At 35.4% G+C, this 27,597-nt stretch overlaps 1 long non-coding RNA gene across 1 annotated transcript in view; it reads right to left on the reverse strand.

Moving 5' to 3' along the window:
• The window catches only part of A230057D06Rik (RIKEN cDNA A230057D06 gene), a 221,725-nt gene that overhangs the window by 192,974 nt on the left and 1,154 nt on the right, over positions 1–27,597 (reverse strand). Inside the window, exons 2-6 of the long non-coding RNA NR_015533.2 lie at positions 26,488–26,597; positions 17,736–17,913; positions 15,278–15,548; positions 14,384–14,512; positions 12,540–12,650 (exon numbers count right to left, since the gene is read on the reverse strand). This is a non-coding gene — a long non-coding RNA (RIKEN cDNA A230057D06 gene). The remainder of the gene's footprint in view (positions 1–12,539; positions 12,651–14,383; positions 14,513–15,277; positions 15,549–17,735; positions 17,914–26,487; positions 26,598–27,597) is intronic.

Below are 27,597 nucleotides of genomic sequence, written 5' to 3' on the forward strand. Positions count from 1 at the left end.
TTGTTCTGTAAGATCAAGAATTGACAAATGGGACCTCATAAAATTGCAAAGCTTCTGTAAGGCAAAAGACACTGTCAATGAGACAAAAAGGCCACCAGAGACTGGGAAAGGCTCTTTGCCAATCCTAAATCAGATAGGGGACTAATATCCAATATATATAAAGAACTGAAGAAGGTGGTCTCCTGAGAATCAAATAACCCCATTTAAAAATGGGGCACAGAGCTAAACAAAGAATTATCAACTGAGGAATATTGAATGGCTGAGAAGCACCTGAAAAAATGTTCAACATCCTTAATCATCAGGAAAATGAAAAACAAAACAACCCTGAGATTCTACCTCACACCAATCAGAATGGCTAAGATCAAAAATTCATGTGACAGCATGAATAATAGCCTTGTTTATAATAGCCAGAAGCTGGAAAGAACCCAAATGTCCCTCAACCGAGGAATGTATACAGAAAATGTGGTACATTTACACAGTGGAGTACTACTCAGCTATTCAAAAGAATGAATTTATGAAATTCCTAGGCAAATGGATGGATCTGGAGGGTATCATCCTGAGTGAGGTAACCCAATCACACACACACACACACACACACACACACACACACAAAAAAAAACTCACATGATATGTACTCAATGATAAGCAGATATTAGCCCAGAAACTTAGAATAACCAATATGCAATTTGCAAAACAAATGAAACTCAAGAAGAACGAAGACCAAAGTGTGGATACGTTGCACCTTCTTAGAACTGGGAACAAAACACCATGGAAGGAGCTACAGAGATAAAGTTTGAAGGTGAGATGAAAAGATGGACCATCCAGAGACTGCTGCACCTGGGGATCCATTCCATAATCAGCCACCAAATGCAGACACTATTGCATATGCCAGCAAGATTTTGCTGAAAGGAACCTGATATAGTTGTCTCTTGTAAGGATATGCTAGTGCCTGGAAAACACAGAAGTGGTTGCTCACAGTCAGCTATTGGATGGAACACATGTCCCCCAAAGGAGGAGCTAGAGAAAGTACCCAAGGAGCTGAAGGATTCTCTAATCCTATAGGTAGAACAATATTAACTACTCAGTACCCTCAGAGCTCGTGTCTCTATCTGCATATGTAGCAAAAGATGGCCTAGTTGGCCATCATTGGTAAGAGAGGCCCTTGGTCTTGCAAACTTTATATGCCCCAGTACAGGGGAACACCAGGGCTAAGAAGTGGGAGTGGCTGGGTAGGGGAGCAGGTGGGGAGGGTATAGGGGATATTGGGATAGCATTTGTAATGTAAATGAAGAAAATACCTAAATAAAAATTGGAAAAATAGAAATATATCATTTGAATTAATAGTGAATATGCCAGTTTTATTTAATAAAGAGAAAATAACTATTCAACATCATCTCATAAAGATTTATTACCATAGATTTTATTGCACATAAACCGTATATAAATGAGTACTTGTAAATAAGAATTTGTATGTGTGAGAGGATATTGCACATATATGTTTCACATTTTAGGGTTCAGAAGTCAGTATGAGGAGTGTGCTTCCATCCAGCTCTACCTTCATATTTGAGACACACTCTGTCACTGAATCTAGACGTCAATAAATTTTCTCACCAACCATGTGATTACAAAGGAGTGCCATTATATATATTTTTGTCTGTTTGTTTCTTAGGACTCCCAGGGATACAACACAGAGCCTTGTGTTGAATATTAAACATTTTACTTCTGTGTTATCTAAGTGGGTAGCATATGTAATTTGTCTTCCTTATTCTAATGCAAACCTAAAAAGATAGATTCGCCCTATACACACATTTACCTAACACTAGAAATTTTTTTCAAAGAAAACAGTAATATGTGAGATAATGATTATAGCAATAATGACAAGAGAAAAGTATGTAGTTGCAATAAGATTAAGATATGCATATTTTACTATGAAATATGCAATCAAATGGATGTCATAACACAATAAGGGAATTTCCCGGATTATTATTGCCAATGAGATGGTGAGGGAAGGAGGCTCAAAGAATATACTTTGTAGATGGAGTTACATCACTAACTGTCTCTTCTGACATTTCCTCATTTTCACTCAGTCCTAAATCTCATGGATCATAAATCACAAGATGGTGATAATATGCAAGGAACAACCACATCACACAATAGATAATAATAATTAAGAACAAGGAGAAAGTTGTTGACATAACTAAATATAAGAATAGAGCCTGTTCAGTTTCCTACCTAACTTGTGTACTAAATAAACTACATAAATTATGTCATTATTCTATAATTATGAAAGGAATATCTGCATCTAATATACAATAATCCAGAAAGAAGTGTGTGCAAAGTAGCTCCATGAGAATACTGAAAGAAAACAATGAAGATACTCCAACATGTAATAAGGACACATGTTCCATGATGTTCATAGCAGTCTTATTTATAATAGCCAGAAGATGAAAAGAACCCAGGTGTCCCTCAGTAGAGGAATGGATACAGAAAATGTGGTACATTTACAGATTGGAGTACTACTCACCTATTAAAAACAATGAACTTATGAAATTCTTAGGTAAATGGATGAATCTGGAGGCTATCATTCTGGGTGAGGTAAAACAATCATCAAAATACAGACATGATATGCACTCTGATAAGTGGATATTAGCCCAGAAGCTCGGAATACCCAAGATACAATTCACAAGCCACATGAAACTCAAGAAGAAGGAAGACAAATTGTGGATACTTGGACTCTTCTTAAAAGGGAGAACCAAACACCCATGGCAGGAGTTACAAAGAGAAAGTGTGGAGCAGAGACTGAAGGAATGACCATCCAGAAGCTGCCCCATCTGGGGATCCATCCCATATACAATCACCAAACCCAGACAGTATTATGGATGCCATCAAGTGCTTGCTGACAGGATCCTGATATAGCTGTCTCCAGAGAGGCTATGCCAGTGCCTGACAAATACAGAATTGGATGCTCACAGCCATCCATGGGACTGAGCACCAGGTACCCAATGAAGGAGCTAAAGAAAGGACCCAAGGAGTTGAGGTGATTTACAGCTACATAGGAGGAACAACAATTGAACTAACCAATACCCCCAGAGCTCCCAGGGACTAAACTACCAACCAAAGATGATACATGATAAGACTCATGACTCCAGCCACATATGTAGCAGAGGATGGACTAGTCAGACATCAATGTGAAAAGAGGTCCTTGGTCCTATGAAGGCTCAATGCCCCAGTGTAGGTTAATGGCAAAAACAGGAAGAGGGAGTGGATGGGTTGGTGAACAGGGAGAGGGGAGAGGGGAGGGAGGTTTTGTTAAGAATCACATGTCTATAGCAACATACCTCGAGATTACAAGGTTTGGGGACTAATGCAAAATTCTGTGAGGTATTCAAAACCATCTTTTGATATTTCTATGAGGTGCAACACTCAGTTATAATCTGTTTCTACTGTTTCTTAAATGACTGTCATTTCTGAATATATAGTCATTCTTTCATAGAAGCTCAACAAGCAGGGAAATTTGGAAAAAAAAGATACTATGCTGGATATATAAGACATCTAAATAATATATTATGTATGAAATTTAAAAAAGGTTTTATTATTTCAAGGAACAACTCTAACATACCAGCATAACTATATAGGCACTCATGATATGTGACACAGAAATAATTAGAAAAACAAAATGTGGATAAAAAATATTGGTAAGCCAGTGGAGATGCACCATCAAAAGATGAAATGGAAATGTGGAAGGTAATGTTCTTTCAATATGGGTACAGAATTCTATTCTGACACCAATGAGAGTCAGTTGATTTTGCATAACTCTTATGCATTTTCTGGCTTTTAGAATGTAATTAGCAGACATGGAAGAGAATGCAAATATATAAGAACAAAAATTTTTCCAATGAAGATTGATAATTTAAACTGTAGAACCTAGATAACAAATTGAATATCTGAGACCCCTGAAGTTGTCAGGATGATAACTAGGAAAATTTCAAGTATTATCCTCTCATACCCACAAGGGATTTGGGAGAAAGGCAAGGCAGTATCTCTAAGTGTTATAGCTCAAACATTACAAAGCATCCAAGAGTGCCAGGTGAGTATTTTGACTGTCAAAGAAATTTTAAAAATAGGACCCCAATCCTTTTTCTCTGTCAGATAGTGGAACCTGAAGTAATCTTTACTTGCTGATCATTAATTACATAAAAACCCATACAGAGATGACACATCTTGAAGGAAAAGCAGAATCTGTGGAGAAGGATCATATTTCCTACATAAGAAGCAGGAATGGGTTCTCAGAACAGTAGGGTCAAGATTCAGCAATCTTTCTCTATGCTAATGGTCAATTGGCTGTGTTCCCTCAGGTTTCCAGAGTAGTCTTCCTTCTATCAAGAATTTATAGTCAGGCTTTGAATAGACACAGGCACCAACTAAAAACTGGACAAAAGCTGTAGCCAGACTGGTAAAAATCCAACCTGTCCAGACTTTTATAAGCCCGTGTTGCCTCTTTTTTTCAAAGCTTGAACAATTGAATAGAAAATAGATTAAGAAAAATCCATATAGAGATCTTAAATCTAGGGAGAGAAATCAATAGCCTGCTATAAACTTGGTGATTTCTATTATTGATTCTGATTCACATATCTCTATATTCTCCATATATGTTGGAGGATCAAGGGGGCAACTGAAAAATGGAAGACAAGATAAAATGAAATTTATCCTGAGTTCTGGTTCTAATTAATAATAGACATAAATAGCCATTGTTGCCTGGGGAATGATTGTGTATTTGATTGCTTCACTTAGATCCTGGCTAAATAAAATAAACCTCTCGGTATGCTTTTCTGATTATAACTCTGGGTCATATACTACTCAATGTTGTTGATTTTTTGTGATCATCCTTTGTCAATTTCCCCAAATACTATGCTTTAATCATATCATTACATGATATATTTATGTCTATGATAGTGATCTAAAGAAACTCCTTGGGTTATAAAAAGGAGAGTTGATGTTGAGCACTGCTCCAAATGTTTTCAATTACCAAGAATATATCTCAGTGTAATAATGATAAACAAATTATTTAAGAAGTATCTCTTTTAGAATTGACATATTTTTTTTCTAAAATTTTCTGTGTAATACTTTATGTGTGGGTACACAGCTCTCTGCATGAATGCATACTTAATTTATGTTTCTCAGGTATAATTCACTTTTCTAAAATATTTTCTTCTATAAGCATATTTTGTGTTTGGAAAAAGCTATTCTATATTTCCTCTCTAATCACCACTATCACTATTTCATATCATGTCTTTAATAAAAACTGAGATAAATTAGATCACCTGTATATACTTGGATATTCAGTAAATCTACTGGAACTTGTGTATCTTTTCAGAGAAAGCATTGCTGAAATAATTCATTCCCTGAGCCCAATCACTCTAGTGAGCATATCACTTCATGAATCCGGCATCTATACATACTGTGGAATTTGGATGAGTGGATATTATATAACTAGTGTACATGTAATCTCCGTTGTTGGGAATTCAAGAGAGCAAGTTAGATAATTTTAAGAGTTAAGATCACCAATCTTGGCAAGTCTTTTCATATTCATTGTAATTCTTGTCAATTAACTAATTGTGTAGATCCTAATTTAGATAAGGAATCTGCTGTTATGATTTTGTTAAAGAGACCTGCTTATGTTTTGCTGCCTATTAGAGTTAGGAAATGATCCTTGGTTTAAAAATCTGGGAATGCAAACTTTGAAAAGTTATCTACCACAGCCTTAGTTCAGCAGCTGCATACTGCTCATTTTGTTAATGATAAGCATAGGAATATTTCCATAGCTTTGTCAGAGCAACATATTATATAGATAAAAAATTAGAAGCAAAGATTAATGCCCTAGAAGAAGTAGTGCTGGAAATAGGGCAAGATATTGCAAATATTAAGAGCAGGTTAGCTACTAAATGTCATGCTTCTTTCCAATATATTTGTGTCACCCCCTTATCTTATAATACAACCACTGATTGGGAAAAGACTAAAGCTCATTTGCAGAGAGAATGGAGAGATACTGATGTTTCTCATGATTTGGAACAGTTAAAGGCAAAAATTTCAGATATTAGTAAAAGTCATTTGGACACTTGGAACATTGATGAATTGGCTAGAGATTTAAAAAATCGCCCAAGTGCATTGAATCCCCTGGATTGGGTTCAATATATAATCCTACTTGTTATTATTTTTGGCATTGTTTTATTAGTAATTGTTGTGTTTCTACTCATCTTTAGAGTGCTCCTGAGGTCTGTAATTATGATGAGGCGGGGCATCCTTGAACTTCGGCTGAAAAATAAAAAAAGAAAGGGAGAAATGCCACGCACTCCGGTCGAGTCAGCTTGACAGGCTGAGAGGCCTGGAAGCCACTCACGAGGCAGAGAGTTTCATGGAAACTCACCTCCTGGAGTATTAGCGTTCTCATTAACCCATATACTCATACCCTATTCCTGCGTTAGTCTGGTGTATGGGCCCACGTGCTCTCTTTTAGTATTATCTTATTATAAGTGCTTTTTAAGATTGAATTCTGACAGAGCTAAGCCTTTGCCAGTGTTCCAATGTCCTAAAAAGTCCTTGAGCTGACCATGGGCTTGGAATTCAGTAAGAATGGTGCCTCTTCAGTGACATTCAGAATTGCCTCTGGTATTACACTATCACTTTGAATAAAAGCTAAGTCACTGCCCTACACAGGAATTTACCATCATCTAGGAAGAAGGAAGTTTCAGACCTAAGGAGAAACCAGAGTAGATACTTAGAACGATAGATAGCTGAGTTACACCCATATACACATATTTACGATGGCCTAAAGGAAAGGACGACTATACAATAGACTAAAATAGGAACTATGGCAAGGGCATGAAGCCCTTCACCCTGGCTTCTAAGAGTAAGTGAATCTTAGGTGGAGCCTTTGTTGATCCCAGTTGTTAACAATGAATTCTATCCCAGGTGGTTCCTGTTAGACCTTCTGTGTTTGCACTCCTCTGTTTTATGTAAGAATCCAGTAACCTCTTTGTACCTTGCGGGTATGTCACCCAACTTCCTTATTGTCTTTTGTTTCAAAAGTTTGATGCTCGATTTGACAAATTTCAGATACTACACAACGTCTCCTGTGTGCATCTGTCTGTCATTTCATCCAACGCTTTGTGCACCTGTGACTAGAGACCCGTTACATGCAGACAAAGGGGCCCAGAGGGTTGGCGTCAGTTGACACCTTCGAACAGGGACACCAGAGCAGGTTAGTCTTTATTTCTTTTTCTTTCATTTTTCTTTCTAGTCTTTATTTTCTCAGGCAAAGATAGGATCTCGTCGTGACCGTGCTGCAGATGGGTTGATTCGTAGATCAGTTAAGAGACAAGTTTTATCATGGGACAGTCAGAATCGAAAGGGAAGAGGTTGTTTCTTCAGTCTTTAAGCACATGTTATCTGGAAGAGGCCTAAAGGTCTCGCATAAATTTTATGATTTCGTGCAAAAAATCAGTCCCTGGTTTCCAGAGGAGGGAAGCTTGACATTAGAGGATTGGAAGGGAGTAGGTAGGATGCTTCCTCCCTCGGAAGGGACTGATGTATTAATAAAACAGTTGGCTTGGGAATACGTGAATACCTTCTGCCAAGACCTGAACAGACCAATCCGTAAGACAAGTTCTCTACAAGATTATATTAAAGCATGTGTAGATGCCTCACCAGCCGTAATTCAGGGGGGTAGCTTATGCTGCAGCAAGGAAAGGGTAGAAATTCGGTGCCTATGTCAGAAATACTTATGAAATTACATGTTTCTGTTGTAAAAAACCGGGGCACCTGAGAAAAGATTGTAAAAATCTCTTGGGAGACAAGAAGAGCATTCCTTCGTGTCCCTGCCCGCACTGTAGCAAAGGAAAGCACTGGAGAATGATTGCAAATCAAAATTCCACGAAGATGGGACTCTGCTCACTAAAGAAGCAGGTAAGGCAAAAAACTAAAGGGGCAGTCTCTTAGCCTCGTTCAGGAACTGTGGAGCTCATTATAGGACACAGCTGCAGTTATAAGAAAAACTTCAAGCTGTGGATTCTAATACTGTAGGTAAAATTAAAAGTTATGGTTAAAGTATAAAAGGAGACTTCATAAATGTCAAAATATAGGTCACTTCTTACTGTCACCTTATTTACAACTCCCCAATCCTACATTGTGCCAAAAATTCATAGAAAAGGCTTTATTAGAAGTTAAGAAGTCATCTCCTCAAACATATATAATTCATTCTATAGATGGTATTTTTGTTGGTTACAGAAAGTAGAGAGCGTTTTGCAGATGGCTATAAAATATTTGACTAAGTGTGGACTGATGATGGCTTCAAAAATGATTCAGCATGGTAAACTTTTAGGCTACTTGACACATTTAGTGTATAGAGATTGTGTATTTTCTCAAAACAATGACCTCAGATTAAATAAATTAGAAGTTTTGGGTGCTTGCCAGAAGCTGTTAGAAAATTTTGGATTTTAATCTTGATTTTACGAGCTGCCTCGTACAAACAGGAAAGGAAAGGAAGGGATAGAGGAAAATGGATTTTAGAACTCTCCCAGGGACAGAGAGAAATCGGGGGACGCCCTGTTTTATCCTCTCTGGCCCCTACAGGAGAATTTCTCTACCCTCTTTGTATTGTGTATATTTGGTGCACCAATCACATGTCAATTCAAGTATGTCTTTTGTTTCATTGTCTGAATGATTGTTTCCAAAGAAAAAATTAAATGGTTAAAACTTTACCTGCTGATTCACCCTCAGTTTGCACAATGGAGGCTGAGAGAGGCCCCTCACTTTAGCCAAAAATCAATCACAGCAGGAGAGGTCCTGCTGAAAAACTTGTTTTTAAAGAAAAGGAGTCTGCAACATCTTAATTCTAAGGCAAATAAGCTGATAGTTGTTTTTCCTTTAAAAAATTCTCTGCAATTTTGTGATTATTGTGTTTAGCAAATGACAAATTGCTTTTTATCTTATAATTAAAAAGTATAAAAAGTAAAATTCTTTGATCTAAATTTATAAGATTCATGTAGCCACTTCATTTGGTTTTTGATTGGTCTTAAAGGTATAAATATGATCTGCATATCTTGGTCATAGAGAATTGGCTTATAAGTTATTTGGATGTGATTAAAAAGGTGTAACACTGGTAACAAAGTTAGCTTAAAATAGTAACTCAGGGCTAGAGTCATTTTCAAACAAAAGCACCTGGCATAAACCAGCCCAGAAAACTAGTCCTCTAAAGATATTCCTAAATTGAGATAATATTTTATGTAATTCTTATCCTAGAATGTAGACTTATAGAGATAAGATTTTAAAACAATGTCTCGTTAATAGAACATTAAAATTTGCACTATTATGCATTCATGAATTGGCAGCCAAACTTTGTAACATGGTAGTGATGTTTCTAGTATTGATTTTAAGGAGAATAAACTGTTTAAAATTGGGTCTTACTTTGCAAAAGTTATAGATGTATTTTAATATTGCAAAAGAAACTTAAAAATTCAGGTTAAAATTGCCAGTGTCCCATTGACTGCCGTTTGCAGTTTAATAAAAAGCTTAAGATTTTTAACTCACCTATAATTAAGATTATTACAAGAGTAATCATCTTCTGAAAGTGCTAATGCCACTCACTTTGGCCATTCAGCCATACAAAGCAAGGCAGAGTTAACTAGATATATTTGTCTTTGTGCAGAAATTAGACCCTCACACAATCAGTTTGGCTATGGTTGCAGCCTTGCAGGACCATAAAAGGTTATAAAAAATGTTTAAGATATAAGTCATCTTAAGAAAGAGTGTCCAAAATCAGAGGCATGGACAGACAGTTGAATTGTTCTCCTGTAATCTGTACTCACTGCAGGAGGGCCAAGACTCAGGCAGTATGCATAGTAAGAAATATTTACAGTTAATGCAAAGCTTAGAGCAGTCTCAGAGAGGCTTGTATACAACCTCTCCTGTGTGCATCTGTCTGTCATTTCATCCAATGCTTTGCCCACTTGCGACTAGAGACCCGTTCCACGCAGTCACAGGGGCTCAGAGGGTCAGTGGCAAGCAAGTATGCTTAAATATTCAGCCAATACTGTTTTGATGTAAATCTATATTATGACTGGCTTATTGAGATACTGGTTATCACAGGTATGAAATTTATTAAACATGTAAAGAAATCTGTCCAGTAAAATTCAGAGATTTTACTGTCACCTCTCTTCCTTATAATGCATTCTAAAATCAGTATTGCTGCTTTTAATATGTGTTTTCTATATTTAAATTACAGGTGAATATATATATATATATGCTAAATCTCAAAATTTATATATATATATATTTATATATATACAAGTCTAACAGACTATTATATAATTGTGCATATTATAATATTAAATATTAAAAACAAAAATTAAACTTAATAAATGAAACCTAAGGATTGTTTTTCATTCTAGATAAACATCTTTTTTGCTACTGCTCTAGCTCTGATTCTGTCTTCTGTATTTCTCTCATTTAAACTTTTCTTTTCTGAATATTCAACTAAAATCTCAGAAAATGGGTAGGTATCTGTGCTGTTCTCCTCTGATCCAAACTCATATACTACCATCAAAATAATGCATTGTATTCTGATGTATATTACATCTAAGAATTCTCTTCAAATTTTCACCATTATTCATTTTCATTTTCAATAAAATCCATCCAATAATTCCTTACAACAGTAAAGTCTTAGATATAGGATCCCCTATGTTATTCATAATGTTATTTTTTGTACTCCTTACCACCATGGTATGTTAATGTAAACACTGCAAGTTACAGTACTACAAACTTCAACGTAAACTGCATTACTTTACCACACTTTTAAAGTGTTAAAATTTGCCAAATTTAGGCCTTTGAAGGGTAATAGTACCTTGGTGTTCAAAGCCATGTATGAATTATTCACTGTATCTTTTCTGAGTAATGCAGCCATATATCACGGCTTCAGGGGGAATTCATGCCTAATGCAGGAAACCTGGTTTACTACACAAGAAGGAAAGATCAGTAAAGTAAACTGAAGGAACAACATTTTTCTGATAATTTCCTGAAATCACTTAATTTTTAAGCTATGTTACAAATAACTATCCTAATACCTACAGACATAATTAGCTCTCTCCCTCATCAAAAACCTTTATTTTCTACATTACTGAATTTCACAACCACTCAAAATGTAAAGAACCAAAGAAAGTGGATTGACTGACATTAAGCAATGGATACCTAAAATTTGTCATTATTCCAAGACTCAGAAAATATTGCATAAAACAGGAAAACAGGATATAAACCCCAAATGAATAGCCTATCTACTGTGAGAAGTGTCTTTTGTAAAGTATAGGTAAGCTACACACGTAGAATCTCAAAAATCTTTCACACATAAATAAAAAAGATCAATACTTTCAATGCCAAGGAGTATAGGTAACACAACTCAAGACCCCACTCTTAACTGAAAGTTCCAGGGAAATGATGGATGCAAAGAGAGGGACAATAAGGGACACAAACACTGATAGCATACAAGGTATAAGTAGGTAAGATAAGGAATGTGAATATATATCCTGTATAAGTGAGAATCAATAATAGTGAAAAAGTCATTAGCATTTGATATTTAATGGACCACAAATGCCATTGGCAGAGTCTAGGAGGAAAAGGGAGGAAAATATTGTAAATACTTATATATAAACTTTTAAACTACATCAAAGAAGCTTAGATATATGTGTGTACACACATACATAAATATATAAGTAATATTTATATACACACATATATATATATGTGATGTGTGTGTGTGTGTGTGTGTGTGTGTGTGTGTAAAGGATTGAATTGTAAGCATATTATATTTGGATAGATTTTGCTATCACAACTTCATATATCAAATTATGAAATTATATCTTAGATAATGCTGGTGCCAGCAATTAATTATTTTGTTGAGTCATTAGCTACAGTCGACTTATTGTCTACCCTTTGAATCATCAAACACAATTACCAAATGTATGATTAAATATTTGCTACCTGTAGGGAATTTCCAACTGCTGAAGATATCACTTATTTATGTTATCAATGAGGAGAAATCCACCTGGTGATCAATTAGAAGATTCACTGCTACTGACTACATTTAATGAGGCTGAATGTTTACCTATGTGCTCCTGAAGGAAAAAAAAGAAATCCTCTATATCACCAATGATGATCCCTGCAAAAGGAGTTATCAAGATATACATTTGCCATACAGGCATAAATATTATCATAGTAATCAACTACTTTTTGTTATGTTTATGATCCACTCCATGAACCTTAGTCCATATCTCACATTGGATTTGTCCAATAATCTGAGACCTACCTAAAACAATACTTTTCTTATTCTACTAAATGGAAAAAGTAAAATGAATCCCAATGACATAATTCTATACCCATAGATCTGAGAATCACTTATCATCAGAGGTGTTCCATACATTTTCTGCTGAAATTTATGCACAAGCATTCAAAACTCAATAGTGAAAGTTGAAAATTAAGTTGTTTTACAATACCATCAGCTGAATGTGGTGCTCTGCCTCTGTACTGTGAGTTTCTCATGAAGCTGAGAGGAGGCGTGGTTTCAGGGATGAGTTGGAGAACTCAGTGAACAGGACAGCAAGACTCTGCATCAGAAGTACATGGATACATACTATGAGAATAATATTGGGGTAAATGTAACCTATGAACACTTTAAACTACAAACACAAAAGTAATATGCATAAATATATTCCAGAATTAACCTAAAGAGTAACTGCTAAAATTATGTAAATGAAGCAGTGCAGGTTGTTCAAGATACTAGCAAAATGGACACCTGAAAGGACATGTCAATAGCTATAGGAAAAGACATTAAATTATGAAATACTATGTTATATTTTATTTAAAATATAGTGAAGTTGCAAATAAACACTTAGTACTTGTTATAAAACAAAGGTAATGACAATGGACCTATTAATACAATGTTCATGTTTAAATATTTAAGTTTTAATTTTTGAAGATTCTTGTTTTTAGACAACAGTACATTATGCTAAGAACATGTTTTTTCAAATCTTTCCTTAAGATACCAGTATTTTTTAAAAACTAGATCTGTATTTCTTGAGATAGAGTGTCAGAAATGTAAACATAGATTCCAATCAATATCTTGGCTATTTATCATCTAAGTAAACCCTTCTGTTATTTGGAATGGCAAATAAGTTTAATTTCATGTACTAAACTCATTCACATAGTACATCCTGGTTTGGAGGCCTATGCTGCATAATCTATTTTTCAGCTATAATAGCACAATGACCAACTAAGATTTTACACCAGCATCATTAAATCAGGGAGATTTCATCAGAATGGAACTTAGTACTATTACTGAGAGTCAGTATTTTTAAATGTTCTCATGGTGTGCTTTCTAAATCAAAATGTCAGAAAGTGAGAGAAGACAAAAGAATAGCCACTGGGTAGAGAGAATGAGGAGAGCAAGTACAAGATATCTTCAGTACTGAGAGATTCTTTTTACCTTCATATGTTAACAGGCATATCAGTTAGATATTTGTCCAGGTTTTTATGACACTTAACATTTCCTTCTCCCAAAGCTAGTATGAAATAGAAGCCTTTGACAAATGCTGTACACAATAATATGACATATCATCATCTATTCCCTAATTCTCTCTCCTCACTCTCTCCATTCTCTCACTTTCAGCTCTATATCTATCTCTATATCATCAGACCCTCAACTGAACCAGACTGTGTTATCAATTCATCATTCTCAGAGTCCTAAAGATATGTTCCTGCTATTTCTAAGTGATGCAAATACTTGTATTGCTGTTTGTAATTTGTCGTATTGTCTCTCCCCTATCTTAAATAGGCTACACATAAGACCTTAAATTCTTACACTTTGATGCTCCAAACCCAGGGAAAATTAAAAGAATCAAAATAACCTAACACACAATAGGCTACCAGAAATTATGTGATATGTGCATTTGGAAACTTTTTTTTAATATTTAGGAGCAACTCAAAGTAATATAATTGCTAATTCTGCATGACAAATCACAGAGAAGTGACTTGTGGAGAGTGAATATTGATGAAGTGAAATTGCTCAATCAGTGGAAATTCAATATTGAAAAGTGACAAGGAAATCTGATGTGTAAATTTCTTTTGATGGGAATATATAGTACCAGTCAAACACCATAATATGGTTTTCCAAATGGCGTATATATCACATGATTTACTAGTAGGAATTGGAAGACAGAGAACACAAAATGCAAGAATTATTATTTGTCAAAGTGCAATAATAATTTAAACCTGACTCTAGGAACAGGATTTGAAAAATTGAAACTCTGAGATGGTTATGGCAACAGGAAAATAGCACAACCCTCGTTTTGTCAGATACTGGTTCCTGAAGTATATCCTTTTCTTTGAAAATGATGAATGATCCAAAACTGTGACAGGGACAATGTATCTTAAAGCAGGAGCAGTGACTTCAGCTGGAGGAACATGTTTTCTGCAAAGCAAACAGGAACAGGTGATCCATAAGGAATATGGAGATCCAAGAAAGTTCTTGCTACAGCTAGCTTTCGCTTGGTTCTGTCGCCTACAATTTTTATGAGCATTCCTCCTACTCTGAGAAATAGCTTATATACTTCTTCTTTACAGGGCTTGGGACCACTCAGAAGCCTACCTTTCAATAATTCTGTAGAAAAAAAAATGATATTATCTCTGGTTGCCTATGCTTACTAGAATAAGTACATACAATTAAACAGTAGATTAGGGACCAATTATGAAAAAGATCTCAAACCTAGAACTAAAAGTCAAAACCTGCTGTAAAGTAAGAGATTTCATAACTGAAATATCCATCACTGATTTTTTTTGCAGATATCCACTGTCTCTGGCTCTCTGAGAATGTTCATCTTTACTGATTGGAACTGCTCCATTAGAGAGAGTCTCATATCATTCAGGGTTATATTTATTTAACTTTTTATTACACTGGAATGTTCATGTAAACACTAGACTTAACAGTACTACAAAATGTTAGGGCGAATTTCATAATTTTATTAACTGTCTATAGTGTCATCATTTCTTTTTAATTATTCTTTTTTTTTTACAGTTCAGGATTTATCCCCCTCTCATTCTGTCCTTTTAGTGTTTCTCATCTGATAACTCCTCCTGGAGGTTGCCCTCACACCCTAAACCTAGCCCTACCGTCCCTACTCCCTGGAGTCTCAAATCTCTTGTGGGTTAGGTGCATCTTCTCATACTTAGTGCAGACCAGGAATTCTTGCTGTATATGTCTTGGGAACCTCATATCAGCTGGTATATACAGCCTGGTTGGTGGCACAGTGTCTGAGAGATCTCATGTGTCCAGGATAGTTGAGACTGCTGGTCTTCCTATAGGGTTGCCTTCTTCATAAGCTTTTTCCAGCTTTTGAAAATTCAACCACTGGGGTCACTATCTTCTGTCCATTGCTTGGCTGGAAATATCATCATCTGACACTTTCAGCTGCTTTTGGGGGCTTCTGGAGGATAGTCATGTTAGTTTCCTGTTTGTAAGCAAACAATAGCATCAGTAATAGGGAGGCTTTGGGGTCTCCCCTTGAGCTCTATTCAAATATGGGCCTGTCACTGGATCTCCTTTCCCTTCTCATTCTCCATTTTTGTCCTTGAAGTGCTTTTTAAAAAGGAACAATTCTGGATCAGAGTTTTTTACTATGGGATGAAAAACTTATCCCTCCATTTGATGTCCAGTAATTCTACTGGAGGTGAACTCTACAAGTTCCCTCTGTCCCCTATATGGAATTTCGTCTAACTGTCCCTTTGAAATATGAGAGTCTCTCACATCTCAGGTCTCTGGTACATTCAAGAGAGTCCCCCTCCTCCTACCTACCAAGGGTGCCTACTTCTATTCTTTCTGAGGGCCAACGGGGCTTCATGCATGCTCCCCTAAAACCTGATCATTTTTCTCTATTCCCCTTCTTGTCTCCATTTCCACCAGGTCTCCCCTTCCCTATACCATGATGGGTTGGCATTATAGAACCACAGATGAAGTGTTTATGATGTCTCGGATGATTTATTGAGACTTATTTCATCATCAAGAAGAGAACCATGTTCAATAATATAACATAAGCCAAAACCTGTGGCAGCAGAGATAATGGAATCTGGAGGAGAACTTAGCTCTGCCAGTTTCTTGTAACAGCACTATATATATACTTTAAACTATAGAAATGTACAGCTGTCACCGTCAGGAAATTAGCTTCATTCTGCACCAGACAGAGACAACTATAGGACTGCACAACTATTCAAAATGCAAAGAACAACTGACAATGGTGTGTCCAATCCAAATTTATGAATCTAAAATATTAAGCATTAAGCTAACACAGGAAGGGTTGCAAAAAGACAGTAAAAATTTAAATGAATCATAGTATGAGATGTCTACTGCTACAAAGTGTCTTCTATATAGGATAACAGAGTTACACACTAAAATTTAACAACATGCATAACTAAAGAAGATTATCCCCACATTACTACAAGATGGCATGCCAATTCTGAAGGAGAAAATGTCATAGACATAAGCCCCATTTTAGCTGAAAACATATAGACAATTAAGAATGTGAATAGAGATAAATTTAACCTTCTTTTGGGCTATGCTCCCTGATAGGTTGTTCAATACCAAACATAGAGCCTAAAGAAATTTGCATATTATCAAACCCTCATACACAGAGCAGCAAGTAGTTATGTATACATTTGATTATGTAAATAATATTAATCACTAGTAAGAGATAATGGCATTAAAAATGCAGTAAGCAGAAAGGAGTAGAATTAGAGATAATAGATGAATCATGGAAATATTGTCAGTTAAAACAATCATGTCTCAAATTCTCAAAAAATCATAGAAATGTACATATATATATATATATGTATATATAGATATATAATGTATGTGTGTATGAAGCAATATATATATATAAATACAACACACATAATTTAACATATAATATATACAAAACCTATATACACAACATATATATTATATATATACATTATATTTATAAACATATAATATATAATATATTAAATTATTTCCATGTCTATACACACACACATACATATATATGTGTGTATATATATACATATACATATATATATATATATATATATATATATATATACATATATATGACTTTACTCTATGTTTGAAGAGAATTTCCAATGCTATAATTATTTTGCCACTGAATAATTACTCCAGGGACAAAAAGAATTTAAATTTTATGTAGTCATTGGTCAAAGCACTACTAAAGCCCCGCACATGAAATTCACAAATCATTTGAAAGGCTATGATTTATTCTCTTCAAACAGCAACCAGATGATAATACTCTAATGCTGAAGATATTCTTACATATCACACTACATGTAACTGAAGATGAAAAAATTCCTGAATATCATCAGCCACAAAATGTGCATTGTAAATTAGTGAACTTTATTCAGGGTACACTGGCACAATACTTAGTCAATGTTAAACTGACCTAGTAGTTTGTGGGGGTTTTATTTGTTTATTTGTTTTTGTTTTGTTTGTTTTAGATTTTAGGGCTAAGTCTATGTGATAAATTCATACCTTATACATCCAAGTGCCCATGAATCTGAGTTTAGATAGAATTGGGTTATAGAAAAGAAAAAAAAAAACCTACTACTGCTATTTTCCTATAGGGAAACTGAAATAAAATGATTCCTACCAACATACTGTTCTACCCATAATTCAATTCAGTGCTCAGTTCTCAACAAGGCTGTCTCCTCTTTCACAAGAATTATCTAAGGCATTCTCAAGTGCCCTGTGTAGAGATAGTGAGAGACTGTGCATCTGTAGATGTTAAATGGATCTTCATTAAACTTCTCTCCTCAAGACTCTTGGATCTATGTTAAAGAGAAAGCAGAAAGATAAGTGTCAGGGTGTTGAATTACTGCAAGGAAACAATGCTATCCATACAATAGGACTGCCAGACACAGGAATGCCCAGAGAATGTGGCAGCAGAAACAAAGCTGAATAGGTTCAATCCATCCAAAATTCCAACTATGAGAAGGGAAAGGAGACAAAGTGCAACCCCTAACCAAGGAGTATTTGCAATTAATTTCTGTTGATAGGAAAGAAAAAAAATCAGTCTATTCAAACAGTGTCACTGATTATATCAAACATGTTCCAGATCAGGCCCCAGGAACAGGAATAGTTGTAAAACATAAAGCAGACTTCATTTTTGTTTCATTTTTTATTTCAGGAGATTTTGTTTTGGGTGCTGTTCATTTTGTTTTGTTATTTTTATCTTAATGTTTTTGGATTGTTATTTTGATTTTCATTTATTTACTTTTACTCTATTTTGGTAGTGAAGAAAGGGATAGAGAATGTGGAAGTGAGTCAGCTTTAGTGCTCCCACTTAATCTAGAGTATCTGAAGTTTGTTTGCACTTGGGATGAATCTGAGAGAAGTTGGAGAAAAGAAATGACGGCACTCTTGGGAAGATTAAAAAAAGAATATTAATACTAGGTCTTCTGCATCTTAGGTATGTGATGCTTAATTCAAAGAAAATATTTTTTGTAACATTTTTAAAAGATATAATCTTATGTATAGAAAACAAGTAATTATGAATATGATCAAATCTAATCCTAACTCAGAAAACCAATACTACATGAGAAAATCTAAATTTCTAATTGATTTTTAGACAATCAAAATCCAAAATGAAACTCAGAGACCAGGTAGTTTTATAATACCATCAGCACTAGTGGTGGTATTATCTGTTGTGATCTCTGTATGATGCTGAGAAGAATCATGGCTTCTGTGGTGACTTTGAACCCGGTGAGCAGATGGTGAGATTCAGAATCAGAAGCACACATTTCCTTTAATGTGTCTTAATTTATTTTTTTGGGAAGAACTGCGTTTCTGTCTTTACAAAATTTATGAGCAGTTATTGTTATATCATAATCCTGAATATTACAGTTCATTTCCCTCTTGTGTTTATAGTAAATATAGGTTACATCTATTTCTATATAGTTCTTTTGTAATCTTTTTTTTAATCTTTTTTTTGTAATCTTTTTTTTTTACCATCAAGATTTATCCCCCTCACAGTCCACCCTACTACTATTCCATATCCCAAATCTCCTCTACCCATCTTCATAGAGGATATCCTCACACTCCCACCAATCCACCAGACCTCCCAACTCCATGGGGTTCCAAGTCTCTTGAGGGTTAGGTGCATCTTCTCTGTCTGGGTCCAGACCTGGCAGTCCTCTGCTCTATGTGTATTTGGAGACCTCATATCAGCTGCTGTAAGCTGCCTGATTTGTGGTTCAGTCTGTGGGAGATCTCAGTGGTCCAGGTTAGTCTTCCTACAGGGTCATCCTCCTCCTCATCTTCTTAAAGCTTTTGAAAATTCAACGACTGTGGTCACTGTCTTCTGTCCATTGATTAGGAGTTAAAATATGCACATAACTCTTTCAACTGGTCATGGGCCTTTCAGGGGCAGTCATAATAGGCCCATGCTTTTAAGCATGCCATAGCATCAGTAATAGTGTCAGGCCTTGAGACATCCCTTTAAGATGGATCCAAATTTCGGTCTGCACTGGACCTCCTTTTTCTCAGGCTCTTCCCCATTTTTGTCCCTGCTGTTCTTTCAGACAGGAACAATTCTGGGTCAGAGTTTTTGACTGTGAGATGGCAACTCCATCCCTCCACTTGATGCCCTGTCTTTCTACTGGAGACAAACTCTACAATTTCACTCTGCCCACTGTATGGCATTATATCTTCTGTCCCTTGCTTTGAGATCTGAGAGTCTCTCACCTCCCAGGTCCCAGAGACACATTTCAAATTCTACAGTATGCATTTAAAACCAGTTTTCAGTACTGACATCACAATAATAATTTTTTTTACGTAATATTATAAGCAGATGATTTTTTTTAAATTATCTTTAATCTTTGTTTTACAGTCCAGTTGTTTTGCCCTCCTGGTCTGGTTTCCAATAGTACCTCATCCCATTCCTCCTCCCCTTTCTCCAATAGGACGTCCCCACTTCCCTACCCCTACCCCACCAGACTTCAAGTTTTTCAAGGGTTAGGTGCATCTTCTTTAACTGAGGCCAGACCAGGCAGTCCTCTGCTGTATATGTGCCTGGGTGGGGGCTCATATCAGCTAGTGTATGCTGCCTGGTTGGGGGCTCCTATCTGAAAGATCCCAAGTTTCCAGGTAAGTTGAGACAGCTGGTCTTCCTAAAGGGGTTGCCCTCCTCCTCAGCTTCTTCCAGTATTTCCACAGGGATCCTTGGCTCCTGTCCACTGGTTGGGTTTATATAGGAAGTGTCTATCTAGGAAGATTGAGACCATTCTAAAACGTATAAGGTTTTCTTTGCTCATGCAAAGTCAATATAATTGCATATCATAGGTTGGGATATTGGTGTGTATTTATTTATTCATATGTGCATGAATATTAAATGGGTACACAAGCATGTAGGAAAAAAAAACAACTGCTTTATCTTCTTTATTTTATCTCCAATTTATTTTGGTACAGAATCTGTCATTGAACAAATATCACAACTCTATATAGAGTTTCTATTATATACTTAGAATACAAATAGACAATATCACATTGATTGATAAATTTTAATAAGTTATTTTATTAACATTCCAAATGTTGTCCCCCTTCCATATTCCCCCTCCATGAGCTATTCACCCCATACAACCCACCCCCCATCTCTGAGAGGGTGCTCTCTCTCCTGCACCCCCCACCATTACTCCCCTTCCTTGGGGCATTAAAATTCCATAAGATTAAGTGTATCTTCTCTCACTATAGCCATGCAAGTTACACATGTGCCTCAACTACAAACCAGCCCATGTGTTCTCCTTGGACTTTGGCTTAGCCTCTGGGAGCTCTAAGTGGTTCATGTTAGTTGAAACTGTTATTCTTCTCATGGAGTTGCAATTCCCTTCATCTCCTTCTGTTCTTCCTCTAACTCTTCCATACTGGTCCCTGAACTCACTCTAATTATTGGCTGTAATCACCTGCATTTGTCTCAGTCAGTTGATGGTAGAGCCTCTCAGAAGACAGCCAAACCAGCTCCTTTCTGCATATACACTATGGCATCAGTAATAGTGTCAGGATTTGGTATGCACACATGGGATGGATGCCAATTTGGGCCGGTCTTTGGGTCGCCATTCTTTCAGTCTCTGCTCCATTTGTGTTGCTTTGCTGTTGTTATTTGTTTGTTTGTTTGTTTGTTTGTTTTGGAATGGGGGTTATATTTTATTACTTTTTTATACAGTCCTGTTATTAACCCCTCCTTGTCTGCCCTTCCACATTTCCTCATCCCATTCCTCCTCCCCTTTCTCCAATAGGATGTCCCCCACCCCCACCCCTCAACCTCCACCATGAGTCCACATTCCCTGGAGCCTCAAGTTGCTCTCAAGTTTGAGTCAGGGTTAACCTCACTGAGGACAGGCCAGACAGTCCTCTGGTATATATGTGTGTGTGGGGGGAGGGTGTTAAAAGTTTTGAAGAGGGGTAGATGAAAACTCAGTGGATCTGAACCAAGTAGTTCTGCTCCACTGTGTGCAGCTTATAGAAGTCATCCCCTCAGTCTTGCACACTTATCTGTGCACTTACACACACAGATAAACTGTGCCACTCAAACTGCATTTTAAAAATACATACAGTCAAGAAATTCTGAAATTAGAACAGGGACATCATTACTGATATATGAACTAAAGAATACTAAGGCCTATAGTTCTGAGATATACTGCAGGACTCACAAGGCATACAGAGAATCAAAGAAGTATATTTATTAAATACCTTTCAAAACACTAATTGATCAAAAAATCTAGGAATATCAAGTTACTATACAGTGTACTCTAAACTATGTTTTGGCAGAATCTTGAAGTTTTTCTGATATTTGTCACTTATTTTATGAAAGGTTCTGGTAGGAATACTGTATTTACATCATTTCTACATGTCTCTACCAGGTCAAACTCCTTTTTCTCCTAGTTTCACCAAATTTTATGATAGCTGAATGAATATATTTAATATCATTACCAGATAAGAAATATTTAACTCACTTATTTTTCTGTTAAGAATGAATATATTTAATGTCAATACCAGATCCCAAATATTTAACTCACTTATATCTCTGATCTAGATTGAGATGCACAAAGGGTGTTTTCATTGAGGCTCTTCTTGATTTAACTACTTTCAGCACAAAGTTGTGCTTTTGTGGACAAACTCCATATCGAAGAGAGGTTATTTATATTTCTCAAAATGACATTCCCTTATAAGCTCTTTAGTAAAAAAATGAATAGAAAAGGCATTAAAATGTTTCAAACAAGTAGTACAAAATTCAGATAATTTCAGACACATGCATTTTAAAAATATAGCAATAGCCAGTTGACTCAGTTGGTTTTCCTGTGAAGTTGCTATCCCCTCAGGTTCCTCAATTCTCCCCCTCCCACAATTCCAGAAGGCTTGCTGTGATCATTCTAGTGTTTGGTTGTGGAGCTTTATATCTGTTTTGATCAGCTATTTGGTGGAAACTCTGAGAGGACAGTAATCCTAGGCACCTGTCTGTGAATTTAGGACATGCATACAAACAGCCTGAGGCTAGAAGCTAACTTTGATCTACTTCTAGAGAAGGAGAAGGATAGGGTAGCTCCTATTGATCCTCTGAGGACAGTTTGGCATATGCACTTCCCTACAAATTGGCAAAAATTGCCACTCTTTTCATTTATGTCTGTTTCACAAAGGGCACCAGTGCATCTACCCCAGCAGTGTGTGTGTGTGTGTGTGTCTGTGTGTGTGTGTGTGTGTGTATGCATGTATATATATATATATATATATATATATATGGAAACAACGGGCAATAAGTGAATCACAAGCATTCTTTTAAAATTAAAAGAAAGTCGATATTTTGTACTACATGCACAGAAAATAATAAAACAAAAGTCAATATCTGAATAGGGGGACAGACAATATTTCAGAAAGCCACTGTTATGTAAACACACGTGTGACCACATAAAGAGGGTAAAATTAAGACTATGTCACTAATATACCATTTACACTTAAATACATATACTAGTCTACAACAAACAAAATATTCTGTTGTGTTGCTTCTTACTTTTCCTTTAAAACCTTTAATGCTTAGCAGTCATGTAGCATGTTATGATGAAACATTAAGTAAGGCACATTAACAAAGCATATCATGCTCTCTTACTGACTGCCCCCTTTCTTCTCTGTTTCTATTTCACTCACCTTCATGGCAAATGCACCTTTGGTACCCTTGTTTCTCCTCATGTGACTAAATTCTATCTAAAAAATTATTTACCTTTTCATCACAGTAGCCAAATTATTTATGATGTATAAATGGAAACAATTTAATTTGGAGGCCTTCCGCAACATAAGGAACTATATTATAGACTGGCAGGATTAGGAAGGTTGAGGACACTGGTCTATAGCAACATACCTTCAAGTTTACAAGGTTTTGGGACTAATGTAAAATTTTGTGGTATTCAAATATCCTCTTTTGATATTTCTGTGAATTTATTGGGTGTAATGCTATTGTTTCTAAAATTAATGTAATTTCTGAACCTAAATTTGTTCTTTCTCAGAAGCTCAACAAGCAGGAAAATTTGGAAACAAAAGGAGACTTCACTGGATATGTAAGACCTCTAAATAATACATTACATATAAAATTGAAAAAGGTTTTATGATTTCAAGGAACAACTCTAACAAATCAATATAACTATGTAAGCACACATGACATGTGACACAGAAGTCATTAGAAAAAAGAAAGGGGATAAAAATATTGCTCAGTGAGTGGAGATTCATAATCAAAAAAATGAAATAGCAATCTGATAGGTAACGTTCTTTCAATATGGGTAGAGAACACTATTTTGACACCAATGAGAGACATTTGACTTTGCAATATTCTAATGCATTGTCTTATAGAATGGAATTAGTAGAAATGGAAGAGAGTGCAAAGATAGAAGAACTAATACTTTTCCAAGGAAGTATGATAATTAAAATATAACTGTTGAACCTAGATAAAAAATTGAATATCTGAGACCCTTGATGATGTCAGGATGTTAACGAGGAAAATTGCAAGTATTATGCTTCTATGCCCACAAGAGATTTGGGTGAAAGGCAAGACAGTATCTCTAAGTGTTATAGCTCAAACATTTCAGAGCATTGAAGAGTGCCAGGTGAGGATTATGACTCCCAAAGAAAATTTCAGAGTAGGACCCCCAAACCCTTTTCTCTGTCAGATCCTGAATCCTGAAGTAATCTTTACTTGCAGATAATGAACCACATAAATACTAGTTGTATATATAACATTAAAAACAAAAATTAAACTTAATAAACGTAACCCAAGACTACATTGATATTCATTCTAGATAAGCATCTTTTTGCTACCCCTCTAGCTCTGAATATGTCCTCTGTAATTTTCCCATTTAAACTTTTGTTTACTGAATATGCAACGAAAATCTCAGAAAATGGGGAGATATCTGTGCTGTTCTCCTGTGATCCAAACTCATACATTACCACAAGAGAAACACAGAATATTCTGATGTACTTAACATCCCAGAATTAGATTCAAATTCTCACAGTTTTTTGTTTTCATTTTCTATAAGATTCATCTAATAATTCCTTACAATAGTAAAGTCTTGGAGATAGGATCCTTTATGTCATTCATAATATTTTTTCTTTATACTCCATGGTTTGTTAATGTAAACACTGCAAGTTACAGCACTACAAACTTCAAAGTAAACTCCATTACTTTACCACCCACTGAAGTGTTATAGTTTGCCAAATCTTAGCCCTTCAAATGGTAATAGGAACTTGGTGCTCAAACCCTCATATGAATTGTTCACTTTTTATTTGCTGAGTAATGCAGAACTACATCATGGCTTCAGAGGGAATTTATGCCTCATACAGGAAACCTGGTCTACTACACTAACAGGAGAGATCATTAGGCTGAAGTAACAACCTTTGTCTGATAAATTCCTGAAATCCCACTTAATTTCTAAACTAGGTTCTAAATAACTATCCTAATACCTACAGAAAATTTTAGCTATCTCCCTCAGCAAAAAGCTTTATTTTCTATTACAGAGAAATTACTGAATTCTACAACAATTCAAACTGCAAAGAACCACAGAAAGTGGTGTGACTAACCCCAAGCAATGGATCCATAAAATCTGCCATTATTCAAAGACCCAGAAAATATTGCATAAAGCAGAAAAACAGAATATAAAAACCAAAGGAATGGTGTGTCTAATGTGAGAAGTATCTTTTGGAAAGTACAGGTTAGCTACACACATAAAATCTCAAAATCATTCATACATAAAAATAATCAGCACTTTTAATGCTAAGGATTATGGGTAACACCTCTCAAGACCCCACACTTAGTTGAAAAGTGCCAGGATGGATGCAGGGAGAGGGATAATCAGGGACACAAACACTGATTGTACACAAGGTATAAGCAGGTAATTTCAGGAACATGAATGTATATATTGTATAAGCGAGAATCAATAATAATGAATACGTTTTAATGACTTGATATTTAATGGGACACAAATGACATTGGCAAAATCTAGAAGAAAAAGGGGGAAATAATGGAAATAATATACACAAATATAAAAGTTTCAAACACTTCAAAGAACCTTAGATATATGTTGTTGAATACACACAAACACACACACATATATTTGTGTGTGTGTGTGTGTGTGTGTGTGTGTGTGTGTGTGTAAAAGATTGAAGTGGAATCACATTATATTTGGATAGATATTGCTATCACAACTATATATCTCAAAATATGAAATTATATCTTAAATATTGCTGGTGTCAGCAATTAATTATTTTGTTGAGTCCTTAGCTAAAGCAGTTTTATTTTCCCTGCTCTGAGATATCAAATACGATTACCAAAGACAAGGTTAAATATTTGTCATCTATAGGGAATGTCCAACTGCTGAAGATATTATTTATGTATGGCTTCAAAGTAGAGAAATACAATTGGTGCTCAATTAAAAGATTCACTGCCACTGATAATTTAATGAGGCTGAATGTTTACTTATGTGCTACTAGAGAAAAAAGAAATCCTTAATATCACTAATGATGACCCCTGAAAAATATAATATTTAGGAGTTATCAAGATATACTTTTGCCATACTGGCATAAATATTATCATAGTAATCAACTGCTCTTATTATATTTATGATCAATTCCTTGAAGTTGAAGACATACCTCACACTGTATATGTTTAATAATCTGAGACTTATATAAAAAATACTTTTCTTATTCTGATAAATGGAAAAAATAAAATGAGCCCCAATGGCATAATTCTATACCTATAGATTTGAGAATCACTTATCATCAGAGGTGTTTCATATATTTTCTACTGAAATTTATGCACAAGCAATCAAAACTCGATAGTGAAAGTTGAAAAGAAAGTTGTCTTACAATACCTCAGCTGAATGTGGTGCTCTGCCTCTGTACTGTGAGTTTCTCATGAAGCTCAGAGGAGGCGTGGTTTCAAGGATGAGTTGGAGAACTCAGTGAATAGGACAGCAAGACTCTGCATCAAAAGTACATGGACACATAGTAAGATAACAATATTGGTATAAATGTAACCAACAAACACTTTAAACTACAAACACAAAAATAATGTGCATAAATATATTCCAGAATTTATCTAAAGAGTAACTGCTAGAAATTATGTAAATGACACATTGCAAGTGGTTCAAGATAGCTAGTAAAGTGGACACCTGAAAGGACATGACAATAGCTACAGGAAAATACATTAAATTATGAAATGCATTCTTATACTTTATATAAAAAGATAGTCAAGTTCCAAATAAATACTAAATCTTGTTATAAAACAAAGATAATGACATTTGATCTATTAATAAAGTGATCATGTTTGTGTATTTTAAGTTTTAATTTTTTAAAATTCTTGTTTTCAGATAATAGTACATTATGCTAAGAACCTGTTTTTCAAATCTTTTCTTCAGATACCAGTATTTTTTAAATAGGTCTGTATTCGTTCAGATAGAGTGTTAGAAGAATAAACATCAGTTGCTATCAATATTTTGGCTATTTATCATCCAAGTAAATTCCTCTGATATTTGGAATGGCAAATCACTTCAATTTCATGTACTAACCTCATTCACATTGTTTGAATGTTTATGCTACGCTATCTACATTTCACTTTTAATAGCACAATGAGCAACTACGATTTTACACTAGCATCATTAAAGCGGGGATGAGGTTTCATCAGAATAGAACTCAGTATAATTACTTTGAGTCAAGATTTTTAAATGTTTCATATCAGAAAGTGAGAGGAGACAAAAGAATAGCAAGAGGTTAGAGAGAATGAGGAAAGCTTGTAAAAGATATCTTCAATACTGAGAGATTCTGTTCACTTTGATATGTTAACAGGAACATCAATTAGAAATTTGTCCTAGGTTTTTATGACACTTAATTTTTCTTTTGCCAAAGTTCCTGTGAAGTAGGAACCTTTGAGAAATACTGTGTACAATAACATATGGTATCATCATCATTCTCTCTCCTCACTC

Source organism: Mus musculus, chromosome 7, assembly GCF_000001635.26.
Source record: "Mus musculus strain C57BL/6J chromosome 7, GRCm38.p6 C57BL/6J".
Lineage (NCBI taxonomy): Eukaryota > Metazoa > Chordata > Mammalia > Rodentia > Muridae > Mus > Mus musculus.